The sequence below is a fragment of the Caretta caretta genome, chromosome 5, assembly GCF_965140235.1.
Source record: "Caretta caretta isolate rCarCar2 chromosome 5, rCarCar1.hap1, whole genome shotgun sequence".
NCBI classification, from domain to species: domain Eukaryota; kingdom Metazoa; phylum Chordata; order Testudines; family Cheloniidae; genus Caretta; species Caretta caretta.
In genome coordinates this window covers 104,668,832-104,692,434 of record NC_134210.1, presented here as the reverse complement: position 1 = coordinate 104,692,434, position 23,603 = coordinate 104,668,832, and the positions used below count along the sequence as shown (strand labels likewise).

Sequence of the window (23,603 nt, the reverse complement as noted above, 5' to 3'; positions counted from 1 at the left end):
CTGCGGCAGCACACACAGAGTGAAAATGTCCTGAGCCATATCCAGGCATTAGGCTGATGTGCATTCAAGTGCACGATCTGAGGAAGGGAGCAAAGATGGCATTATGCCATCTTTATGTGGTCCTCATTCTTAGGACAGGCTGGAAGGATTTGGCCTTACAGTTGGTGTAAGCTGGAGCACCCATAACAGCTCCCAAGAGTCAATTCTGCTGGCCCAGGATTGGCAGATTTCAAGAAGCTCTGGCTTCAGCCATGTCCTCTCACACAACCAGGATGGAACCAGAAATGGGTTATTATGTCAGCTTTATTCCCTGATCAAGGGGAATCCCCAGCTGACTGATTAAACCAGCTTTCCAGCCTACTTGCATCATTGGAACAATGCAGTGGGTTGGAGCAGGCTGAGGATCTGGCCTTGTGACTCAGGGTAATGGCCCTGTGATTTAACTTATTCCACACAAAGTGCGGCATTAGGGACACATTTTTCTTGCACTTCTGCTACTTTGAGGCTCCTCAGATGCACTGCAAAATCCTTAATGCCTCATTAGTTTAAAAATGAAAAGCTGCTGATTTTCTGGTTGCAGTTAGTTGCAAGTGAAAATGAAGCTTATCTATCTGTTATGATTATTTGCCATTGCAATTTTCTGATGCAGAGTCTTACCCACCTAAATGGGGGAAGGGGGGAGTGTGCATTAAAGCTTTAAAATGAAAATAAATAAAACCAGTAACATTACAGCAGAAATTCGATATATTAAAAGAAAAAAAACACTGAAAAAAATCACCCTAAATGAGGGGGTCAGAAGTGCAGGTGTGAGACATCATTTTGATTGTACCTTGTAGGAAGCCAGTAGTTGTATACATCCAGATAGTGTTGAAACCAAAAGACCCCAGTGTCATCCCTGAGAAAGCCAGGAGTCCTCCAATTATCACAACTGCTCGATGGGTGTATCTTGCACACAGGCTGCTAGCTACTGGTGCTAAAACAACAGCAAAATAAGGATAACGCAACATTAGGACATGAAGCTCACTAAACCAATTACACAAGAAAGGAAAACATTTAAGGAAAAGTTTCCCTCTCTTCTGTACCCGGCATCTGTCTGATCCAGTATTCTGTTGTCTCTATGTATATGAGAAAATTAGAGCTGAATTCTATTGTGCTTATCTGAAAGGAGGATTTTGCCCCGCAAATGTAAGACTCCCTACTGAGGAAGGGCAGCTCTAGCAGCATAATCAGCATGTGTTTAGGGAGGGGTATTCTGGGGTAGAGAGCAGACTTTCTGAAAAAAAAAAAAAGATTTTCAACATTTCTTTTGTGCAAGAGTCCTACTGAATTTAATGAAACTAATAATGTTCTGTATAAATAATCCTAAGCTTTTAATAGAGAATGAGATTCCAGCTATACGATATTTTGGTCAATTTATTAGATTTTAATACTAGAGTATTATATATCTGCTAAAGTTTGGCTTAAAGCTTCTATAGAAAAGTGATCAATTATCTGTTACGCTCTCTAGTGCTTACCCAAAAGGGGCTGTAAAAAACAGTAATTCCACAGGCAGAGAGTTGATAAAGCTGACTCCTTCTTGACGTTGCAAATCTTCTGTAATGTGCTGAGGAGATGCAGGAGATCCATATTTGATTTGAAGTATTTTTCCTATGTGTTCTCAGATTCAGTCCCTAAACTTGTTGGACATTAGGGGCTTCTGCATCTCTTGGTGAGCTATGGGAACTGTACAACACACAATAAACAGCACAGCTTATATAGTTTCCCTGGGTACTGAGCAGTTCTTCGGGAGGGCTGGTTCTTTCACTTGTCGTTCACAACTTGCTGCAAAAATTCCAGAATCTTAGACCCTGTGATCCAATCACATTTCAGAAGCATCAGTAATGTTTAGGTACTCCTCTTGGAGTATAATCCAGTGCTTTTTGAACTCAGTGACTATCTGTTCATTGATGTCAGTGGGCATTGGATCAGATGATTACTGCCTACCATTTAACGGACTGTTTTATCTTCTGTGTACAGTAGTTACTGAAATGGCTAGAAGCTGTGTGAAATTGTATGACATTTCTATGGCCACTAGAGGGAGCCGAGGTTTGATTTTACTTTAAGAAGTAAGCAGATTTCATACAAATGAAGTTCCTAAGATCATAGAAATTAGAGTCTGAGGAGGGAATGACATTTAGCTCACTGGGTCAAAGTTAGACTGGGAGCAAATTGTTTTCCACTTGTTTAAATACCTATTTATCTGAAACCCCAGCAACTGCAAATGGTCTCTGTTGTTAACATTCAGACATTTCAATAAGATTGTTTATCCTGTATCTTGTTTTACATATTACAGTAGGAAATCTCTACCCTTGGGTGGGGAATAACAAAGGGAAAGAGTGGGGGAAAAATGAAGCCATAACTGTGCTAAGAGTAATAGTAAAGGTACAGTCTGAAGCAAAGAAATTCATGGCTAACAGGATGAGTTCTGAACAGACCAGCTGGCTTCTTACACTGGAGTCTCAACCTGCTGACCGATACTAAACATGCTGGAAATGAACAGCATGTGATGGGTACATCCTGTGCTGCCCACTATACTGGGAACATCAGTTTATAGTGGCAGCACAGGAGCTGAAAGAGGAAGAGTGCGGGGGGAATAAAGTATTTGACCTCAATAGCTTCAATGGGCAAAAGAGTTCGGAACCACTGATATGTTCTGTGCTGTTTGCCTGAGTGCCATTGTTAATGGCCTCTGCCCATTCATTCATGCACATGTCTAACGTGCAAATCCTGGTGTAGAGTATGGAACAGCCCAAGTTTCTTTGCAAGTTAGAACACTTACACATGAATAATAGATGCTGAGATGGCTGGTACAGATGAGGCCTCCTGCTACAAACTGATCAAGAAAGTTGGGAGCTTCCATTTACTCCACCAAAGGCTGAGTACTCTACCCACTAACTAAAATACTTAGCAGCGTTTCATGAATCTTTGATTCACTGTGGTTAAAGGTAACATTTAGATGGAACAGTTATCATCCATACCAATTATGAGAGGCAGTGAACTTGGTCTAGGGGGATGATGACTGTATAATATTTACAGATACTTTGCCTTTTTATAGTCCGTTCCATCCAAAGATCTCACAGTGTGTAACAGATATTAATGAATTAAGCCTCAAAACACTCCTGTGGCAATATGTGACCCCTACTATTTGGATAGGAAACTGAGAAGAGAGACCATTTATATAATTTGCCTCAGGTCACACAGTGAGTCTGGCCCATCTGTAGACAGAAGACAATGCTAGCCCTTAGGATGGTGTAGTTTATTGCTGTTATTGCACTGTTGATACCAGCTTGAGAGGGCATCATACTTTCCAGGCTATGTAAGACTGCCCGTTTTCAAAGTTGGATGGTTTTGGGGGGAAAAGTTGCCTCAAAGGGTCAGATTGTGGAAAACATTTGTCACAATTTCATTTGTCCCCCCACTCCTCAAACACCTCCATATAAAACTCTCTAAATATGGATTTCACAGTTGAGGATAGTTTGGGTTAAAAACAGTTTGGGATAAAAGAAGAACTGACCTGAAACTTTCCCCACAACTGAAACTAACCCTACACCTTTTTTTGAGGTAATATTTAATATATGTGTGTTTATGTACCCCTAGCTGAAATTCCCCAACCACTGGAAAGATTCTGATAAATTCTGACAAGTTTCTGAATGGAAACTTTCTACCCAACTATTAAATCACAACATTCATTTCCTTATCCCTATACTCTGGTACTGGGAAGAAAACTGACTTGTACTCATGTAATCTGACTAGCCTCAGAGCCTGCTGAGCAGATGTATGTTTGGTATTTGGTACATTTTCTGATCCGTCCCTTTACCATCGCCCCATGTTATGTCATGATTTGAAAATTCCTATGAAAACAGTTTTCCCAAATAGACTTTTTTTTCAGACCAAGATTGTGTGCAAGTCACACAAACAGTATCACAATTGGTCACTGATATGCTGACCTCATGGACTAAACAATTTCCATTATGATTACTTATTATAGTTTTACAATGGGGTAGGATGGGTGTGCTCTAACCTGTGAAGGGTTAAGAAGCTAGGATAACCTCGCTGGCACCTGACCAAAATGACCAATGAGGAGACAAGATAATTTCAAAAGCTGGGAGGGAGGGAAAAACAAAGAGTCTGTCTGTGTGATGCTTTTGCCGGGGACAGAACAGGAATGGAGTCTTAGAATTTAGTAAGTAATCTAGCTAGATATGCGTTAGATTATGATTTCTTTAAATGGCTGAGAAATTAAGCTGTGCTGAATAGAATGGATATTCCTGTCTGTGTGTCTTTTTATAACTTAAGGTTTTGCCTAGAGGGATTCTCTATGTTTTGAATCTAATTACCCTGTAAGGTATTTACCATCCTGATTTTACAGGTTTTTTTTTTCTTTTACTATTTCTTCTATTAAAATTCTTCTTTTCTAAGAACTGAATTTTTTTTTTTTTTTTTAGTGTTCTTAGGATCCAAGGGTTTTGGGTCTGTGGTCACCTATGCAAATTGGTGAGGCTTTTTACCAAACCTTCCCCAGGAAGTGGGGTGCAAGGGTTGGGAGGATTTTGGGGGGAAAGACATCTCCAAACAACGCTTTCCTAGGTAACCCGGTCAGACGTTTGGTGGTGGCAGTGGAAGTCCAAAGGAAGTAGGGTAAAATAGTTTGTACCTTGGGGAAGTTTTAACCTAAGCTGGTAAAAGTAAGCTTAGGAGGTTTTCATGCAGGTCCCCACATCTGTACCCTAGCGTTCAGAGTGGGGAAGGAACCTTGACAACCTCATTACTGGCCAGCATGGGGAAAAAGAACAACCCCCAGCAGTCCTTCCTCCTGGTGTCTGATAACACTCGTACTCTTCAGTCCTCCAGCAGCTCATCCTCTCACTCCCAGCTCCTTACATGCCTCTCCCTAACTGAAGTGAGGTCCTTCTTAAACCCAGGTGCCCTGATTAGCCAGCCTGTCCTAATTGATTCTAGCAGCTTCTTCTTAATTGGCTCCAGGTGTCCTAATTAGCCTGCCTGCCTTAACTGGTTCCATCAAGTTCCCGCTTGTTTTGGAACTGCCCGTTACCTTACCAGGGAAAAGGGATCTAGTTAATCTGGGACTAATATATCTGCCTTCTATCACTCTCTGTGACTGTGGGGCCTATATCCAATCCTCCGTCCTTTCATGTATCCAGGCACAGTTCCTCTGGGCGGCGTCCACTGACTCCCTTGACGCCTTCGAGGAGCAGTGGGCGCTGTCCGGGGTTCTTTGCCCAGTGTTTCTGTCTGGTTCCCTTTGTCTGACCCTTTGACTGCACTCCTGTCTCTGTTATTTTATTAGTTGCCCGAAATCACTTGGCTTCCAGGTCCTTTGGATCCTCCCCTTAGGCTGCGGGTGGGTCCTTTAGCAGTGGGCGGGCTTCCGCCCACCCATTTCCTGGATCTCAATAGGATCACTCTTCTGTAGCCATTTGGGTTGACCCTGTCACAGTATATAATGAAAAGCTGTCACTGAACCATCAATCATTTTTTTGGTGGAGGGAAGTGAATTTGTTTCTGAGAAGGAACAACGATTTCTCTGACAGTTTTTTTGTTTTGTTTTTGTTTGTTTGTTTTTTTTAATGGCGGCTATATGAAATTGTTTGGGGGTTTGAGATCTTGGGATAAGTATTAGGGATATGGACTAGTGGGCAGGGTTTGCAGCCAGAGACATGGAAAAAGTGTAATTTAGTACAGGCTTCTCTAACATATTACATGGTAGCACTGTCATAGACATGAATGCGGGAATGGGGTACGTCTAGGCCTTCCTTAGTCACTGGCAATTCCCAACTACTACAATAGCCCCTTGATTGCTACTGTCAATCTCAATAAACTAGAAGGCTGCTTTAAATTGAATTATGCTGGGAGACTGGCTTGGCATGCAGCCAGCTCAAGACTGAGGGAGTGGAAAGGTCACACTTGCACAGAGCTATGCTGCACACTTGAGATCTAGGCCTGATTTTAATTTCAATCAGAGATCTCAAAATGCCTTCAAAGGTGGGTCAGTATTATAATTATTATCATCCCCATTTTACAGATGGGAAAACTGACACACAGAGGTTTTTGCAGCTTGCCCCATATCACGAGGAGAGAACCCTGGTCTCTTAATTTCCAAAGTGCCACTATTTGTTATTACTGAACATTCTGCCTTTCCCTTCATCTTTTAATTTTTGGCAGATAGTAGATATGTGGATGTAGTTCTGGAACTGGATCAGGTGGGTTTAATGTTAGTGTAAACATGCCCCGTATTTACCTACTCTGTTGCTTTATGTACCCATGTGTACCTTGGAGGGATGTGTTTCTGTATATAGTTAGATAGACATGATTTCCTTTGTGTATCTGACAGGTTTGTGAAAATACCTAATGAAATATGAATCACACAGTAAACACAGAGACCATTGGGGGCAGGAGGGGACACTTATACTCACCTCCTAAGTGAAACATGGCAATAGTTACCGATGTAATCCAGGAAGTGGTGCTTGCGAGTTCATCAAAGTGCTTTTGAATTTCAACAAAGAACAAACCAAAGGTCTTTAGGACAGCAGTGGTGAGGCCCATTACTATGAAGGCTGACACCACCACCACCCATCCGTAGCCACCATCTGGTGGGCTGTTTACTCTGTGCTGCATCTTTTCTGTATCTTGAGTCTTCTCTTAGATCTTTTTTGTGTGAGAATTTTTTTTTAGTAGCTCTGCAAAACAATAAAAGTTCCAGTATTAAAGAGATGTCATCCACTTCTCTGGGAATGACTAGTGATTAACTATAGGTACAGCGATCAAGTAAAGAATAATGTGGACTTCAGTAATTTGGTTTATAACATTCACTGAAGGGTCCCTGAGCTGGGAAGCAGGAGTCTCAGAAGAGGGATAAAAAGAGCAAGAGGACAGGGAGAAAAGGATGAGGAAGGAGAAGACAAATGAGAAAGTGGAAATGGAAAAGAGAGAGAGAGAAAAAGACAGAGGAAGAGATGGGCATATTCTTAAAGAATGGAACCAGAGAGCCCAGCTCATACTGAGCCTTCAACAGCCCCAGCCTGCCCAGTTTTTGAAGCCGTGCTGTTAAGGCTGCCAAGCCCAAAATTTGATTCCTGCCTTGACATTATGTAATTTAAAATATCCCTTGGCAGCAACTTCCCCATCCCCACCAGCTCTCTAAAACCAGGATTACAGCTCTCTGTAAATTGCAGCTGCAGGGCTGAGCTAAACAATCACTCTGTTGTCATGTGTGCATAAGACATGAGCATACACATCATGCTGTTCCTCTGGCTGGTGCTGTTTGCGTGACTCAGTAGGAGATGTAAACTGAGACGATTCCTGCTGTCTCTGAGCTCCAGAGGGTAGGAAAGATGTCCGTTTCAATCTTCTGTGAGCCTACAAGAGTGGGACAAAGAGGGAGAGCAGCAGGTCACTGCTCATGCATCCTCCTGTGCATAGCAAAGCCCCTGAACATGTTGGATTTCTCATTGCTGGGTCGCCCAGTTTAGCAGCTGACTTTATAAGCCAATTGCAGACCCCAGTAACAAGTATGATGAGTTACCTTATTGCCCGGGGGACATTTTAAAACAGAAAAAGTCAAGTAAGAGAAGTTGTGTTTGGGACCTCTGAACCTTGACACTGTCTTTTTAATCACTGTGTAGATACCTTGATCGTTGCAGACAAAGCCTTCTCTTGTTCCTGCTTGTATCCTGAACAACGGTGAAGAGGCAGTTCGGAGTAAGATTCATCAACTGTTGATAAACCTAACTATCCTGTGCATTAATGTGACATGCACAGAGGGAATATGGAAAATGAAAAGGAACATTCTGCCTCAGCCTGAACAATGAAATAACTTTTCAGTACTTCAGAATAACATCAAATTCTATGAGCAGGAGGGCTGAGCCCACATAATAGGAGACAATTCTGCATAAGATCCTATAACAGGTGAAGACAATAGTAGTCTTACCTGCATGAGAGCAAGTCTGAGAATGGTTTTCAGCATGGAGCTGTGTGTTATTCTAGGTCCACATACAACATATCAGGGAATCAGTGTTTCACCTGCACGGGGGCAGTGGGTAAAGGCCTAATAGTGGTGGTTTGGGGTGTTATCCTTTTTGGAGATATTTTAATAGATGTGTCTCGTTTGGTACATTCCTGAGAGAGAGAATTGTTCCTCTGAAGTCTTATGATGAACTTGGGATCGTCAGCCTTGCAGGAGTGATTGACAAGTGGGCTGGAGTGGGTGAACTCTATCAGACACAGAAAAATGCTTCTTACCTCCCACCATTTTCAATGTGGGCACTGGAGGGGACTTTCTGTAGGTCTGGCTGTAAGCATGTATGCCATCGGTTAAAAGAGGCATGGTGTGGAAGACAGTTTTGATCACAGAAGGAGGATGTGTGCTGTGTGCTGAAAATGATCCCGTTACTTGTATTTATCTTGTCTGCGTGCAGCTGAAAGGTGTGACAATTGTGGAGTCCAGACCTGCAGAACCCACCTGGCACCAAGTGCCCACTGTAAGCCCCAAGGTAACCTTGCACAAATGATGTTGTTCTGTGAGCACCAAACACTCTTAAGAATAAAAAGGAACCATCTGAGCAACTTTCTGAGCCAGAGCAAAAAATGCTTGAGGCTCCCCCCTGTAAGAGGCTGAAGCAAAGGAACTTTTCTGCCACATGTCTGGCTCTTATTTCTGACTGATATGTAGAACTGGATGTATTTGCATAACAGAAACAGGGCTGGCTGCAAAAGACAGACAAGTGAATCAGCTGCAAAGGGGACTGAACTATGTCCAAAAATCTCCCAGACAAAATAAATACTCAAGGGAAGAAGGAATGTCTTGTGGTTAAGGCACTGCACTGGGAATCAGGAAAATTGGGTTCAGTTTCCAGTTCTGTCACTGAATTTCTGTGTGGCCTTGGGCGAGTTACTTAATCTTGGTGTGCCTGCGTTTCCCCACTTGTCAAAAGGGGCTATTGCTCCCATACCTTACCTGAGGTTTTGTGCCAAATCCATAAATATATGTAAGTGCTCTGATATTGTAAAAAATATAGACTAGGGCAAAGTTACAGCTGTGCCCTGGGTTGCTGTGCTGGAAGGAGGCAGTCACAAAATTTGGTCTGAGGCACTCGGGAGCACAATTAGGGATGCAGCAGTCATGACCAAATATGTGCACGTATCTGAGCAAGGTCATGATGAGGTGTTATCCCTGTGCCTGAACAAGAGTGTGCAAGCTATCCCTTTGTACAGATAGAATAAGCTCTGCTGTTTGTCATGCTTCACACAGTACAAAATAATTATGAAGCCTTACAAAGGTCTAATGCCTCCTGACATCACCTTGTACTCCTCAACCTTCCCAGCCTGTCTCTGCCACATAAGAGGCATGATTTAGCCCATAATATACACAGCAACTTAACTCTCTCCTCCTCCTGAGTGCAAATATATCATAATTTAGGTTACTGCTCTGATAAATTTTATGATAAATTTTATCTTAGATTTGTTTCGCAGGATCTTCTCCAATCTTGGAATGCCAAAAGTAGATGGTCGGCGGAATGGCACCCCCTCAGGTAGTCCTTCCACACAGAAAACCTCTGGGTAGGATTCAAATGATGCAAATGGGACCTTGACAGGCTCTGGTTAGTTTTAGTAATCATGGACTTAGACTAGATACCCTCAGTTATCAGAGTAATTAATAATGTTACTGTAGCCAGATTTCTGGGAAATTTCCCTGCGCTGCAGGTACTAGAATGATCTGTTGTTATTGAGAGTACATTTTCAGCAAGATTCTACTTTTACCCACCTTCATGCTTAGGTACAAGGAAGTCAACTGACCCATCCAAGGACACACAAGTGAGACAGTAACTCAGCTGGAAGTAGCACCCAAGATCCCCTGTCACCTCACTCGTGTGCTCTAACTACTAAAATGTGGTAAGTGCAGAATATTTCAAAAGTCCCCACGTTCTCATCTTGTCACTGTGACTTCCCTATGGAAGGAGAGGAAGAAAGGGATGCTTTATGTGTAGGGAAACTTCCCCTTCTCCAGCAGCTGGCTTCCAAAAGGATCTTTTGATTAAAATGTAAAAACTGGGTTCCAAGTACAAGCAGCCTTTCTAGTATCAGACTGCTTCCTAGTTCAGAGCGCTCTCATGGCTGCCAGCATGGGTGCACAGGAAGAGAGGACACAGGGAGTCCCTGCACAAAAGGCAGCCACATGTTTGTTTACATACAAACATGTATGTAATACTGCGGATCACCTGCTGCGTGGAGGCATGGTCACTTTGAAAGATTCGCTGAGAGCACTCCATGCCTGGCTGAGCAAACAGGAAGGGGATTTTCAAAATTCCCAGAGAATTTAAAGGGTGGGTCTAACAGTTGTTCGCTTGAGGGCAGGGCAGTAGAGTTCAAAGTGATGACCAGAGTGGCTAGAACAGGCATTGTGGGACACATCTGGAGGCTGATCAGAGCGCATTAATAGACCAGGGCATCCACACTGGCACCACGGCACTCCAGCCGGGGCGCAGCAAGCATTATGCTTCTCCTGGAGGTGGATTACCGGGAGTGCTGCAGCCGTGGAGTCCAGGCGCTCTACATGCCTTTCCAGACGCCTGGCGCTGCTTTAATGCACTCTAACTTCTAAGTGTAGCCATGCCCTGTGTGTGGGTCGGGGAAGCAACCAGTGCTGTTCAACTTAGAGAGCAGATGACCATGATCCCATCTACCTCTGCACACCAGCAGGGCGGTGCTGGGAGCAGTGCTACATCTCCGCAACTCACCAGCTACTAAGGCACATTGTTCCTCTCACACATCACTTGCTCGGGCACTGAAGGTGCTCCCCTGGCTCTCAGAACCAGAATGTAGGTCTAATATTGTTACCAGTTTTAGGACACATCAGACATGTGCAGTAAGTTTGTCAGGCACTAATAATAGATAATAATGTGTACTCTTTTGTCAATCTACAGTTGAGGACTCTAAATAACCTTCAAAGATTCATTAAGTCACACATTTCGGTTGTGTGTTAGACAAATAGTAGTATCTCCATTCTGCAGATGGAGAAACTGAGGTACGGCAAGTTTAAATGACTCTCCCCAGGTCATGTAACAAGTCAGTGGACGAGCCAGGAATAGAATCCAGAAATCCTGAATCCCGCTCTCCTGTTTGAATACAACCAATATAAACAAATGCCCCAGAATTATTTAATTCACTCTCAGTCAAAGTCTAATCCTGTGAATTCAGTGGAAGTTGGAGATGCTTAGCACCTAGCAGGATCAGGCGCACAAAGAGGAGAAAAATTCAAGTACTGAGCTTTCTGATGCTTAAACGAAAGGCACTAGGTAAGAGCAAAGCGATATCATTTTATTATTATTAATTATTATTATTAATAATAATAATCAGTTTTTCCTTTCTTTTTATTTAAGCACTGACAATGGCACCTTGCCTTGTCCCTTGGTCTTAAGGGAAAGGAAACACCACTGAGGTGAGTGAGGTATCAAAAAAAAAGGGGTGGGGGAGAACAAATCTCTTCATGTAAAAGGCTGGGACTGTGACGCAATCATTATAAAAGCTGCTTTACAGCAGAATTATGTAACCAGTTACAAAAGGGATTATTGGACTTGCAGGTATTTTCATACTGAAAGCCAACTGCTGAGTGTCTTTTTAATAAGTGAGTGACAAACACATCAGAACAAACCTTTGTTAATTGTCATCAGATTAAAAGTCTGGGGGTGGGGGGGAGGAACACAAATAGCAATGCATGCTGAAATCCACATAATGTCTGTGCCCTGTAATCACTGTTCAGTAAGATACTTTCTGATCTTTATCTGAGGTTATAAATTGGCCCTGACTACACCCTTACAAATCAGTTTTGCCCCCACAACTTTCAGGTGTTACATAGCTGCTGCTAATGATTGTTCCTGGAGCATAGAGGTAAGAAGCCATCTTATTTAATAAAATCTTCCTTTCCTACTTCGTTAATGTCATTTAAGTGAGGGACAGTCTAAACTAATATAGGCAATAAGGCAGCTCACATACATGTCTTAACAAGAAGACTGAGAATAGCAGAATGCTGTCCAGAAGCTTGTCTAAAATAATTAAAGTATAACACAATGTTATGGATTATTTTACCTTCTTCAGATAACAGCAGCCCAGGTCTGAGCTGGATATGCAGCTCTTCCTCTACCTTCCAATGTCACATAAGCTCTTGATTTGTATTGCAAACCACCAGTTCCTGTTATTCATTCTTCTCCACGTTCAGTCTAGTCAGACAAACCAATCTCTGGGATATGTGCATTGTACAGGATTTTTAGCCCAAACAGCAGTATGAGATAGGAACTCCTTTTTTTCTCTTAAGTCATTTGGCTCCTCCTACACTCAGAGAGGCAGTTGGACACTACTAAGAAACCAAAGAAAGCAAGGGTGGGGTGGGGAGGTAGGTGGGTAAGAAGTCATAATAGGTGTGGTTGTATTTGTATTAGGCATGGGTGTTTGGATCGACAGTTTTGGTTCACCCCAAGAATCAGGCCAACCTGAAAGTTTGGATCTGAATCGTGCCAATGTTTGTTGAGAACTAGGGTTTGGTTGTGGCTCATCTCAGGTTTCCGAGTGTGTATGCCATGGGCCAGATCCTTCACCACATCTGAGGAGCACACAATACAAGTCAGCGCAAGGGGACTGCAAAGGTGCTGCAAAACTTGCTTTTGTGCTCTCCAAATCCTGGAGCTGCTGCATACACAATTGGACCCTTTCACCACATTAGAGCTGCCCCAGGGTTGCAAAGTTTCTTTATGGAGCCCAATTTCTTTTGTGATCAAGTGCTTTGCTGGATCAGGGCCTGAGTTTGCTCTGTACTCTGCATCTCCCAGCTTCCGCTGCTAGTTTTTGGTTACTGATTCTGTGCTTGGTAAGAATACATTTCACTGTGGTACAGGTAGTCTGCTAGTGTGACGCTTCTGTGCAGGGTTCTGTAGCAGTAGCTTGTTTGTTTTGCTTGTCCTAGTGATCGGGTGATTTAGGTGCTAGTGACTTGATCAATATTCAGTATGGGGCATATTAGTTTGTTTGTTCCACTGGCCAGGAGGGAAGTACTGTTAAGTCTTTAGGAGTGATATTATTAAAAATGGATATTTTCTTTTGGATTTAGCTTTTAATCCTCCGGTGCACTGCAGGGGAAGGGAATGTTTGCTGTTTTGTCTGAGGTGACACCAGGCATATAGGAGTCATTTCTCAATGCTGACTAAGAGGAGAAAATAGACCCAGTTCTGCTCTGCAGCAGATTGACACCACTATGCAGAGTAAAGAGTAAAGGATATCGTTTGAGACGCTTCAGGACTCAGCTCAAATCTGTGGGAGGAATAAGATGAGCTCCTTAGCACCACAGAGGAAGAGGGGAGGAGGATGGATCAGTGTAGCAGTGTGTCTTCCTCTTCTTTCCCCCCATGCAATAATAAACTCAGAGGCTTCAGCCACATTATACTTTATTGGCAATGTGAATTCTGGATTGAAAAAATATGCTGGAATGGGTTGCCACCTTCAGTACACAGCATCCTCAGGTATAAGTGTTACTGTCTGTACATGAATCACTGAACTAAACAACAAATATCAAAACCATTTGTAGATGCCCTTCAGTTCTTCAACTGTGTACAAGCAGTTTTGGTACAATTATTATTGATGTTAGGGAGCCGAGCTTGTTGGCAGCCGAGCTTGTTGACACAGTGGAACACTGCTACTGGGTCGGGGAAACAAGCACAGACTGGTGAGACCGCATCGTTATGCAGCTATGGGATGATGAGCAGTGGCTACATAACTTTCAAATGTGTAAGGCCACTTTCATGGAACTTTGCCAATTGCTTTCCCCAGCCCTGAAGCACAGCAATACTAAAATGAGATCTGCTCTGACAGTTGAGAAGCGAGTGGCGATAGCCCTATGGAAACTTGCAATGCCAGACCGCTGACAGACCAGTCGGGAATCAGTTTGGAGTGAGTAAATCTACCATGGGGACTGCTGTCATCCAAGTAGCCAGGGCAATCAATAGACTTCTGCTAAGTTCCCTAGTTGTGGTGGGGTGATAGACGGAACCCATATCTATCTTGGCACCAAACTACCTTGCTAAAGAGTACATAAACCGAAACGGGTACTTCTCAATGGTGTTGCAAGTGCTAGTGGATCACAAGGGCTGTTTCACCTACATCAGCGTGGGATGGTTGGGAAAGGTACATGACCCATGCATCTTTAGGAACTCTGGTCTCTTCAGAAAGCTGAAAGAAGGAACTTTCTTCCCAGACTGGAAAATTACTGTTGGTGACATTGAAATGCCAATAATTTTCCTTGGAGACCCAGCCTACCCCTTGCTCCCATGGCTCATGAAGCCATATACAGGCAGCCTGGACAGCAGTAAGGAGCAGTTCAACCAAAGGCTGAGCAAGTGCAGAATGGTGGTAGAAATGTGCCTTTGGACGTTTAAAGGGGTGCTGGTGCAGTTTACTCACTAGGTTTTACCTCAGCGAAAGCAATATTCCCATTGTTGTTGCTGCTTGCTGTGTGCTCCATAATATCTGTGAAAGTAAGGCAGGAAAGTTTATGATGGGGTTGGGGGTTGAGGTAGATAGCCTGGCTGCCAGTTATGAGGAGCCGGACCCAGGGCAATACAAAGAGCACATGGAGGTGCACTGCGTCTCCGAGAGGCTTTAAAAAACCAGTTTCATGAATTACCCAACACTGATGTGACAGTTCTGTGTGTTGTTCCTTACCAAGCTGCCCCCTTTTTTGCATGTACTGCCTTGAAAACTAAACCTCCACCAACCACAGTGTGCACAGAGAATAAAGAGCCTGTTGTCCTCAAGCCATGCATTTTTATTATGCTAACAAACACTGAACAGAGACAGCAATTAATAGCAAAGATAACCTCGGTCTAAGGGCCTGATAACATGAAGGGAGGGGCAAGGACACGTAGCTTATTACAATTGCATTGTCTAGCAATCAAAGCTATGAGAATGAGAGCCTTCTGCTCCATGAACCATCTCCTGGAGTTGAATTCAAGGGCTAACGGAGCTCCCTTCCCCTCCCCCCTGCATTCTAGGATGTCTGGGAGTGGAGGATATGGAACTTGGTGAGGAGGGCAGCTGGTTCATCATTGGGTGCAGCAGAACTCTAAGGTCTAGCTGCCTTTCCTGCACTTCAACCAGATGCCTCAACATGTTGGTTTGCTGCCCCATAAGCCACAACATCTCCTCTTGCATGTTACACTTTTGTTCCCTGCATGCTTTCCTCCCCTCTTGGTTGATGCGCATGCTCTCCGACAGTGTAAGCCTCCATGCATTCAGCTGAACCCTGTCAGTCTCGGAGAAAAATCACAGAACATGTCTTCCCTTGTCTGCTTTTTTCACCTTCTAATCTGGGACAGCCTTTGTGCTAGTGTGGAGGACGCACCCACAGACAAGGTTGCAGCTGCAAGGAAACAAAAAACACAAGGGTAGCCTTACAGAACATACATTGTTGAAAACAGCAGGTTAACTCTTGCAGTGAATGAAACACTTCACAGCAGTAAATATGTTCCCTGAGGTACACAGACACATTTTGTCCTTTAAAAGAAGCACCTACCAGTAAGGTACAATACATGGCAGAGCGCTGGGCAGCAGATTTTGGTTTGCAGGCAGACATGGTAAGCACACATGAAAGAGTAGGTGGTGTCAGGGCACACCTGAGGACATTTTTTGGTGTGGAAACTCTTGGCACATAAACAGGCTTTTCCGGGGAGCACCCTTTGCGTACTGGACTGGCCACCACTGTATCCCAATTGTTTACCTCAGATTAAACATTAACCACAATTGCATTTAACCCCTGTAGTGTGATTACAAGTGTGCACTCACCAGGGGTGCCTTCCACAACATCACGGTCCCACAACAGTAGGTCCTGGGAGGGGATTGGCTCCAGAGTTACGAAAAGGTCCTGGCTGTTGGGGAGAATGGATCCTTCACTTATCTGCTGCACATTCTCCTCCTCCTCCTCAACAATTTTCTCCTTGTTGTTCCGGTAGCCACCTGGGGCCCCTGGGAGGTATCCACAGAGAGTGTTGGGGTACAGGTGGGGTCCCTGTCTAGAATCGTATGCAGCTGCTCATAGAAGCAGCATGTCTGTGGCTCAGAACCAGAGCAACTGTTTGCCTCCCCTGTCTTCTGGTATGCTTGCCTGAGCTCCTTTATTTTCACGCAGCACTGCTGTGTGTCCCTAGTGTAGCCTTTGTCACCCATGCCCTGTGTGATTTTGGCACAGATATCAGCATTTCTTCTGCTGGTTTGGAGCTCTGCCTGCACAGACTCTTCTCCACACACAGTAATCAGATCCAATGTCTCCTGTATGCTCCATGCTGGAACATGTTTGTGGCCCTAAGCAGGCATGGTCAGCTGTGCTGGTGAGCTCTCCACACTGATCAAACAGGAAATGAAATTCAAAAGTTCCTGGGGCTTTTCCTGTGTACCTGCATGAAGTGCAGTGGAGTTGAAAGTGCTATCCAGAGCAGTCACATTGGAGCACTCTGGGACATCTCCCGGAGTCCAATCCCATCGAATTACAGTGTTGTGTCTCCACTACTCCTAATTCAACCTGGGAAGGTGGACTCTAGCGCTACTCCTCTCGCTGAGGTGGAGTACAGGCATTGATTTTACAAACCGTTTGGGTCGGTGGAAAGAGCTCGGTAGTGTAGACATGAACATTATAAATTTGACCTAACGCAGCATATGTCGACCTAATGCTGTGTAGACCAGGCCGAAGATCATAGATTTTAGACTCATTGAATTTGGTGGGAGTTTTATTCTTGACTTAAAGAAAGATTAGATTGGCCCCTGCAGGGGAAAGACATGTGTTTATCATACTGAACAGAAGGGAATGGCAGGCAGGGAGGGAGAACATGAACACTGGACTTAATTCTTCCATTGCCTTTGCTAAATAAGTGTGAAATGCAGTTCCTTCTTTCTCACTGGTGATTCTGCTACTGCTTGAATTCTGTTCAGTGTCCTTGATAAATATGAATTCTAAAGATAAGAGCTCTAAACAGCTTAAAGCTGTAAAAAGCACAATACTTGTTTGACCTGGAACAAAGACTCAGGTTTCTCTGCCTGAATAAAACTGTATTTAAGCTGTTTCCATGGTATTCTGTGAAGTACATACCCTGAGTATTTTCACAGAATGAAGCAAAGATCCTGACTAAACACCCATTGAGACTGACTTTAACTATGAAACCTCTTGTAATCTATGCAGGAATATTTAGTACACCGGGAGTTTATTGCTAGAAGATTTATTTCACAATGGTCCCAGGTGAATTCTCCCTCTTCTCATGAGCAGGGACCATCCATATAAATCTGTGCGTTAGGTTTCCCATTGCTCTTATGTGGAGGCTAGAAATGGACCTGAATCATGAACTATGGCTCCAGAACTGTACCCATGTTTTCCCAATGTTCAGAGCTATTGGAATCTGAAATTTTTGTTATTTGCATATCTTAGTAGAATTGCATACTCACTTAACATTTTAAATGATTGGAGAAACCTGAGAGGTCTTGAGCAAAGAATTTAAATCAGTGTTTTCAGCCACTGGTGTATGTAACAGGATGGTGTATGTAACAGGACTGGTGGTTCTGGCTTTTGTGGTAGTCTAGACTCTTCTCTTCACTTTGGAGATCTAGGAGACCCTTCTGCAGAAAACAGCATGGAAGGGTCACTCTCAGGATAAACTCCATGAACAATGGAGGTTTGAAGTTGTGATGTTTTATCCTGTCAGCTATATGCGTAACAACGACTATTAGGCCTGAGAGAGGCATAAAACGTAAAAATCGTTGCAAAGAAATAAGTTCAGGTAGGTAGTAATCTAGCCAAGTGGTTACAGAATGCAGTAGTGGGCTCAGCTGTACGCGTGTTTGAGCTAAACAAAACCATCATTGCAATAGCGGTGGCTACATTCACCGACCAGGAAACTGTAGGAATCCTATTGCAGTTACCCAGATGGGCTCTGTTCCTGGTGATAAAATATGGCCATTCTTCTTTTCCCTAGAGCACTTGTTCGCTGCTTTGCAAGGTTTGAATGATGTAGGAAGGATTGGCAGTATATTCCATAGTGTTTCTGTGATTAATGTATGATCGAAGTTCTGGACAGGGCCAACAAGCAGGCTGGTACCAAGGCAAAGGGACTTACAGTAAGAGGAAAGACATGCCAAGGGACAAGCGGAAAGGCTCATGCTGCCTTCGCAGCTTTCGGACAGGGTAACTGCGTGGGAGCAGGTACCCGCTTTGCTGTTTCTTGAACAGGGAGAGCAGTTAAGGGAGAAAGACAGAGTACAATAGAGAGACTGGTTTGAGCAGCTGCTGCGTCTAATAGCCACAAGAGTTCAGGCTCTTGCTGCGCCTGCACCACAGAGTACCCTGGCCTGTATTCCAGGAACAGCTTGGACAATTCCATTGCCCATGCAGTCTGCCCCTCTGAGTGGCTGGACAGGGCAAACGTGCCCCATGGAGTCCTCAGTGTTGAACCCAGTGCTGAACCCCTGCCTTGTGGATATATGCCTCCACCCTGGGCCCTGGCTTCAAGTGCAGAGCAAACTTGGAAGGAAGGGAAAGGAAAGGGGGTGGGAGCATGGCTGTCCTTACCCATACACAAATCACGCAGCTGCGTAGGGCACCAGGAAATATGGGGCACCACATTTCCTGGTGCTGCTCCAGCCCCAGCCCTGCCTCTTCCCACCCCTTCCCCAAAGCCCCCTCCCCAAAGTCCCTGCTCCTGCTCTGCCCCAACTCCGCCTCCACTCCCCTGAGGACTCCAGAAGCGGTCGGGCCTGCCCTCGCTGGTAAGTAGAGCGACCCGGCCCCAGCCTGCTCTGCTCCCAGCCACACCACTGGTGAGTGCTGTGGGGCAGTTCCCCACTTTCCCCAAGCCTGGGAGCCAGGGGAGCAGAGCAGGCTGGGGCTGGGTCATTCCACTTCCCACCAGTCTGTGCTTGTTGCCCTGGTCCAGAAGTGCTGGAGTAGGTAGAGGGCATCAGCAGCTATACCGAGTTTTATGAGCAGCATCAGCCAGTTCAAGTCTGCCATGTCTATGTCCTCCTCCTCCTCCGTCATTAGCTCTGTCAGGTGCCTACAGTGGGTAGGAAAATGCCACCAAACTGCTTACCAGTATCTCATGGAAGCTCTGCCTGCATTCTGAAACAGGAGCCAAAGGCCACGCTCAAGAAGTTCTTGAAATGGCAGCTCCTCCATGTTGCTGGTTCCAGTTGCTGGGAGTATACATGCCAAAATGACGGCTCAGCAGGATGTGTTGGCATGTTACTTCCTATAACGGATGGTGTGGACAGTCAAGTTTTCCCACAGGGCACCACAGTCAAAGGGCTAGCACAACTTTTCAAGAGTTCTGTAGGAAGTCTGGGATACAGTTGGATGCACTCGGGTCTTCATACTGCAGTTTAGATGCCAGAGCCCTGGGTTAAAAACTTCTTAACCTAGGGTTGGCCATGAATGTAGATGCTCAAGCCATGGGTTCTCAAACCCTGGGTCTGCTGACTTAAGTCCCACTAACCTTGGGCTTACATTGCAGCGTAGACATACCCTTTAAGAGAGAGCCTCCTCAGTAGTGATTTGGTTCTGATTAATGTACATGGAGGAGACAGAGGCTTTGAAGTTAAGATATAGAAAGAGTTATTCATTCTGTTGGTTTACTATTCATGATGAACAGTTCATTGTCTCAATCCTAAAATAAGATGAGTGAGAACAGCTTGGGGAAGCTGACTGAGTAGCTGACCAGAGCTATGGCCAGCTCAATCAGTGCCCAGCAGGCCCTGATAAGAGGGCTGGAGGCCAGGGGCTACAAATTCTTTCTCTAGCTATGGAGAGAGAAGGACCAGGCTGCCTGGGAGACAGGGTATTGGAAGCAGAGCAGGGCTGGGGAAAGACAAGAGGAGCTGGGGTGCTCCAGCCTGGTAAACGCCCAGGCTGCAAGCCTTGTTAAAGGCCAAAGCAGGTACTGGGGTTGCAGAGGTGCAGCCCGGGGTTAGGCAGAGGCAGCTGGTCCAACCCCCCTTGCAAATGATGAGAGGCCATTACACTGCAGTCTGCCCCAGAGAATGGGGGCAGATGGTGATGACTGGCAGTAACCACTTAGGCAAGGTGGGGATAGAGGGTTGGGGGTTCCCCTGGGAGGGGAGACCCAGAGCCTGGGGACTGCCATGGGCAGAAACCCAGTATAAGGGGCACCAGGATCTGGGAGGGACATGGGTCCTGAGGCAGGCGAGACACCGGCCAGCAGGAGGTGCTCTGAGGCTGGAAAGAGCTAATTCCTGGATGACCAGTAGGAGGCTGTGCACCCGTGAGTCTTCACTTTGCTACAATACCACTTCTACTTCTGGGGGAATTGTGCATCACTGCGTGTGCATAGAATTCATGGCCCCACAGATTTCTTTGCTTCCCTGTAGAAAAATGATTTCTGATGGGGAAGCAAAGGGAAGCCACAAGAGCAGTCATGCGCCCTTCCTCTACTCTGCAGGCAGGTCAGTCTGGGCACCCAGAGCAGCTGGTAGAGACATAAATCAGTATGGGGGGAGGGGGGATGAAGAGGGAGGGCTGGGCAGTCGTGTATGTGTGTGAGAGAGACACACTCTGTCCCTCTCACTCACTATTGCAGCATGTTTGGTGTGGAAGCGCAGGGCTTTGGGGGTGTTTCTGAGGAAGTAGGCACGGGGCAGGCTCTGTCCCCTCAGGCAGAGCAGAATGTAGCAGCCTGCCTGCTTAGTGAATTTTCCATTGTTCTTAGTGAATTCCCCCAGGAGTATAAAACAGCTGTAAGCAGTGTCAGGATGAGCTCCACCCTGACATCTGGTGGTGAGGTGTGGCAAGTTGTGGAAAAGAACTTCAGGGGCTGATCTCATTTGCATAGGCACACCCACCCCACCTAGAATGAGGCCATAGCTGCCCAACTGGTCACTTTGGCTGCTGTGGGATCCCCAGTGTCTCTGTTATTGGGGCAGGAAGAATAAATTGTTATTACCCTGATTATGGGAACTGTGCTTGGCCTTTTGTTATGATGGAGGGACTCACCATCAACTAAGTAGCACTTGCTAGGCAAGGGTCATGGGTTCCAAAACTCTGTGAATTGAGAGAGGCTGGGGACAAGTATTAATACCTGGTGGCATGGGCCTCTTGGTGAGGGCCTTACATGCTAATTGCACTTCCTCCTCTCTCCACTGTGGAATATCTGAGCTAATTTTGATTCCATTAGGAGTCTAGTTACAGGCTGCTGAGCTCGCTTTGGGCTAATGGTGCACCAGTACTGAGGCTCCCCTACTACAAGCTGAATTCACCAAAGAGCTGAACTGACTAAAAGCTAAAATCACTGAGCGTTGTGTTAAGTAGTGGGGGAGCCTGAAGATATATTGTGGAGCAGTTTGCGGGACGGCTGGAGTGCCTTGTGGACAGGCTGGTGGAGCAGTTCGTAGGACGGTAGGAGCTGCTTGTGGGCTGCAGAGTGGAGCTGAGCAAAGGAGTTTGTGGGGCGGCTGGCAGAGCGGAGGCCTATGGAGCTGTGGGGTGGTCAGCTTCAGATCATGTAAGGTGCCTCTTACCCCCGTCCCATCTCCACACAGGTTGGGAGGTAAAGCTCCACAGATAAACTTTCGAACTCTGGGGCTGCCCTGACCAGGGACAGAGACTTTTGGGTCATTGGACTTTTGGGACTTTGGGTGATTTGGGGTTGCTGGACTGAAGAACCAAAGGGAAGGGGGCATGCCCCAATTTGCTTGGGGTGGGTTTTTTGCTCATGGGTTATGTTATGAATCCTGTTGGTGGTGTTTCCCCAACATAATGCCACATTGTTTCTCTCTGTTATTAAAAGGCTTTTTGCTACACTCAGACTATGTGCTTGCGAGAGGGGAAGTATTGCCTCTAGGAGGCGCTCAGTGGGGGTGGTATATATTTGTCCCAGGTCACTGGGTGGGGGCTCGAGCTGGTTTGCATTGTGTTATTGGAATGGATCCCCTAGATATTGAACCCGGCCCTTGTTGCTGCCAACTCTGACGGGCAGAAGGGTTACACAGGTATAAAAATTTTAAGGCTCCTTTAATTGCCAAAGTGGTGTAAAGGAGCCTTATTGCAAAGGACAGTGTGGCTTTATAAATGCTTATGGTGCTTTAGTGATTAGAACTGGTCTAAATTTTTGGACTCAAAAAATTTCCTATCAAAATATGCTTCATGAACTGTTTGCTACTGACCTTTCTGGAGATGGTCAGTAGCCAGTATAAATTTGTGTGCCTGAGTTCCCGGCCCTCATTTGCTCTTCAGTTGTGTATGATAGAACACTGAGCGTATGGCTGCATCTATTTGTTAACTAATGACTAGAAGTAAAGGGTCAGTACTAGTTACATTACTGTTAGAAGGGGCTTGGGGATTTCCTCCAATGCTCCCCAGCCCCACTCTCCATCCATTTTATTGTAGTTTAAATAATTTATCAAAATAATTGAAACCAGCGTGATGATATTGCGTAATTTTGACAAATAAAATATGCAGAATTTTAAAATATTGTATGCAGAATTTTTAATTTTTTGGTGCAGAATTCTCCCAGGAGTACACTTCATTTCCTAATCATGGAAAGTAGACTCTGCAGGCAGAGGAGTGACCTCAGGAGTGTCTCTCACTCCTGTATGTGGTGGTTCATCAGCCAGTAATTTGATATATATTTGTACTGAATGTACTGAAAATAAAATTCAGTTGTTGGGAAGAAACTGGGTTCAAAGAAACCCTGCATGGTCTGAAGAGGTCCAAAGCTGAACATGATTTAAAAACAGGACATGCAGACATCCTGAAACGCTGCCTTCCAAAGCAAGGAAGCACATGGTCAAAATGGAGACTGGGTGACGTTGCTGGGTGATGCAGTAATAATAGATCTGGGGAGCTAAATGTCTGCAGTCACAGGAATGATTGTCTTCAACTGTTGAGAATTGTTACCATGTGCTGTTAAAAGCATTTGTGTCGTATAATTCATGGCAGAGAGAGCTGCATTTCCATGGTAGGTGAATTTGTTTCCTGTGTAGTTTGTAAAGAGCTTTGGATGAAAGTTGTAAATTGTTGTTTTCTTTGGCAATATGGGTTTTGGAATGATTCTAGCACCCAGTACTGTATATCTTTTTAAATATACTAGGTGAATGCTAAAACAGTGAAGAAATGCAGATAATGAAAGGGCCAAATAAACATCATTCAATCATAAAGCAGCACTAAAGGCTTTGAGAATGACCTGACCTGAGTTACACTAATATACATAACCGACTCCCTCATTCCAAGGATTAAGATGAAAAATCTTATCAGGAATTTGTATCAGCTATTTTTCCTCTGAGAGACTTGCTGTGCTCTGTATTGGTGTCACAGCTTCTGCTGTTTTGTTTATTCAGTTAAGTTAACAGTTATAAAAATGTATGGAAATACATGAAACATTTGCTTTTTGGACAGGCAGCTTTGTGCGGTACTACCGCCTGAATTATCTTTTCCCCTCTTCTGGTCCATTCCATAGCCCAAAATAAACATGGTTCCCCTCCTCACTTTTTCATGAGAAAATTTTGGGGATAAA

General features: G+C 44.8%; 1 long non-coding RNA gene across 1 annotated transcript; it reads right to left on the bottom strand.

Annotated features, from left to right (window-relative positions):
* Nucleotides 1–837: 837 nt before the first annotated feature.
* Nucleotides 838–12,300, bottom strand: LOC125636979 (uncharacterized). The gene is made up of 3 exons (XR_012668616.1): nt 12,142–12,300; nt 6,474–6,737; nt 838–973 (listed from the first exon to the last, which is right to left on the bottom strand). It is a non-coding gene; the product is annotated as an uncharacterized LOC125636979 (long non-coding RNA).
* Between the last annotated feature and the right edge of the window lie 11,303 nt (nt 12,301–23,603).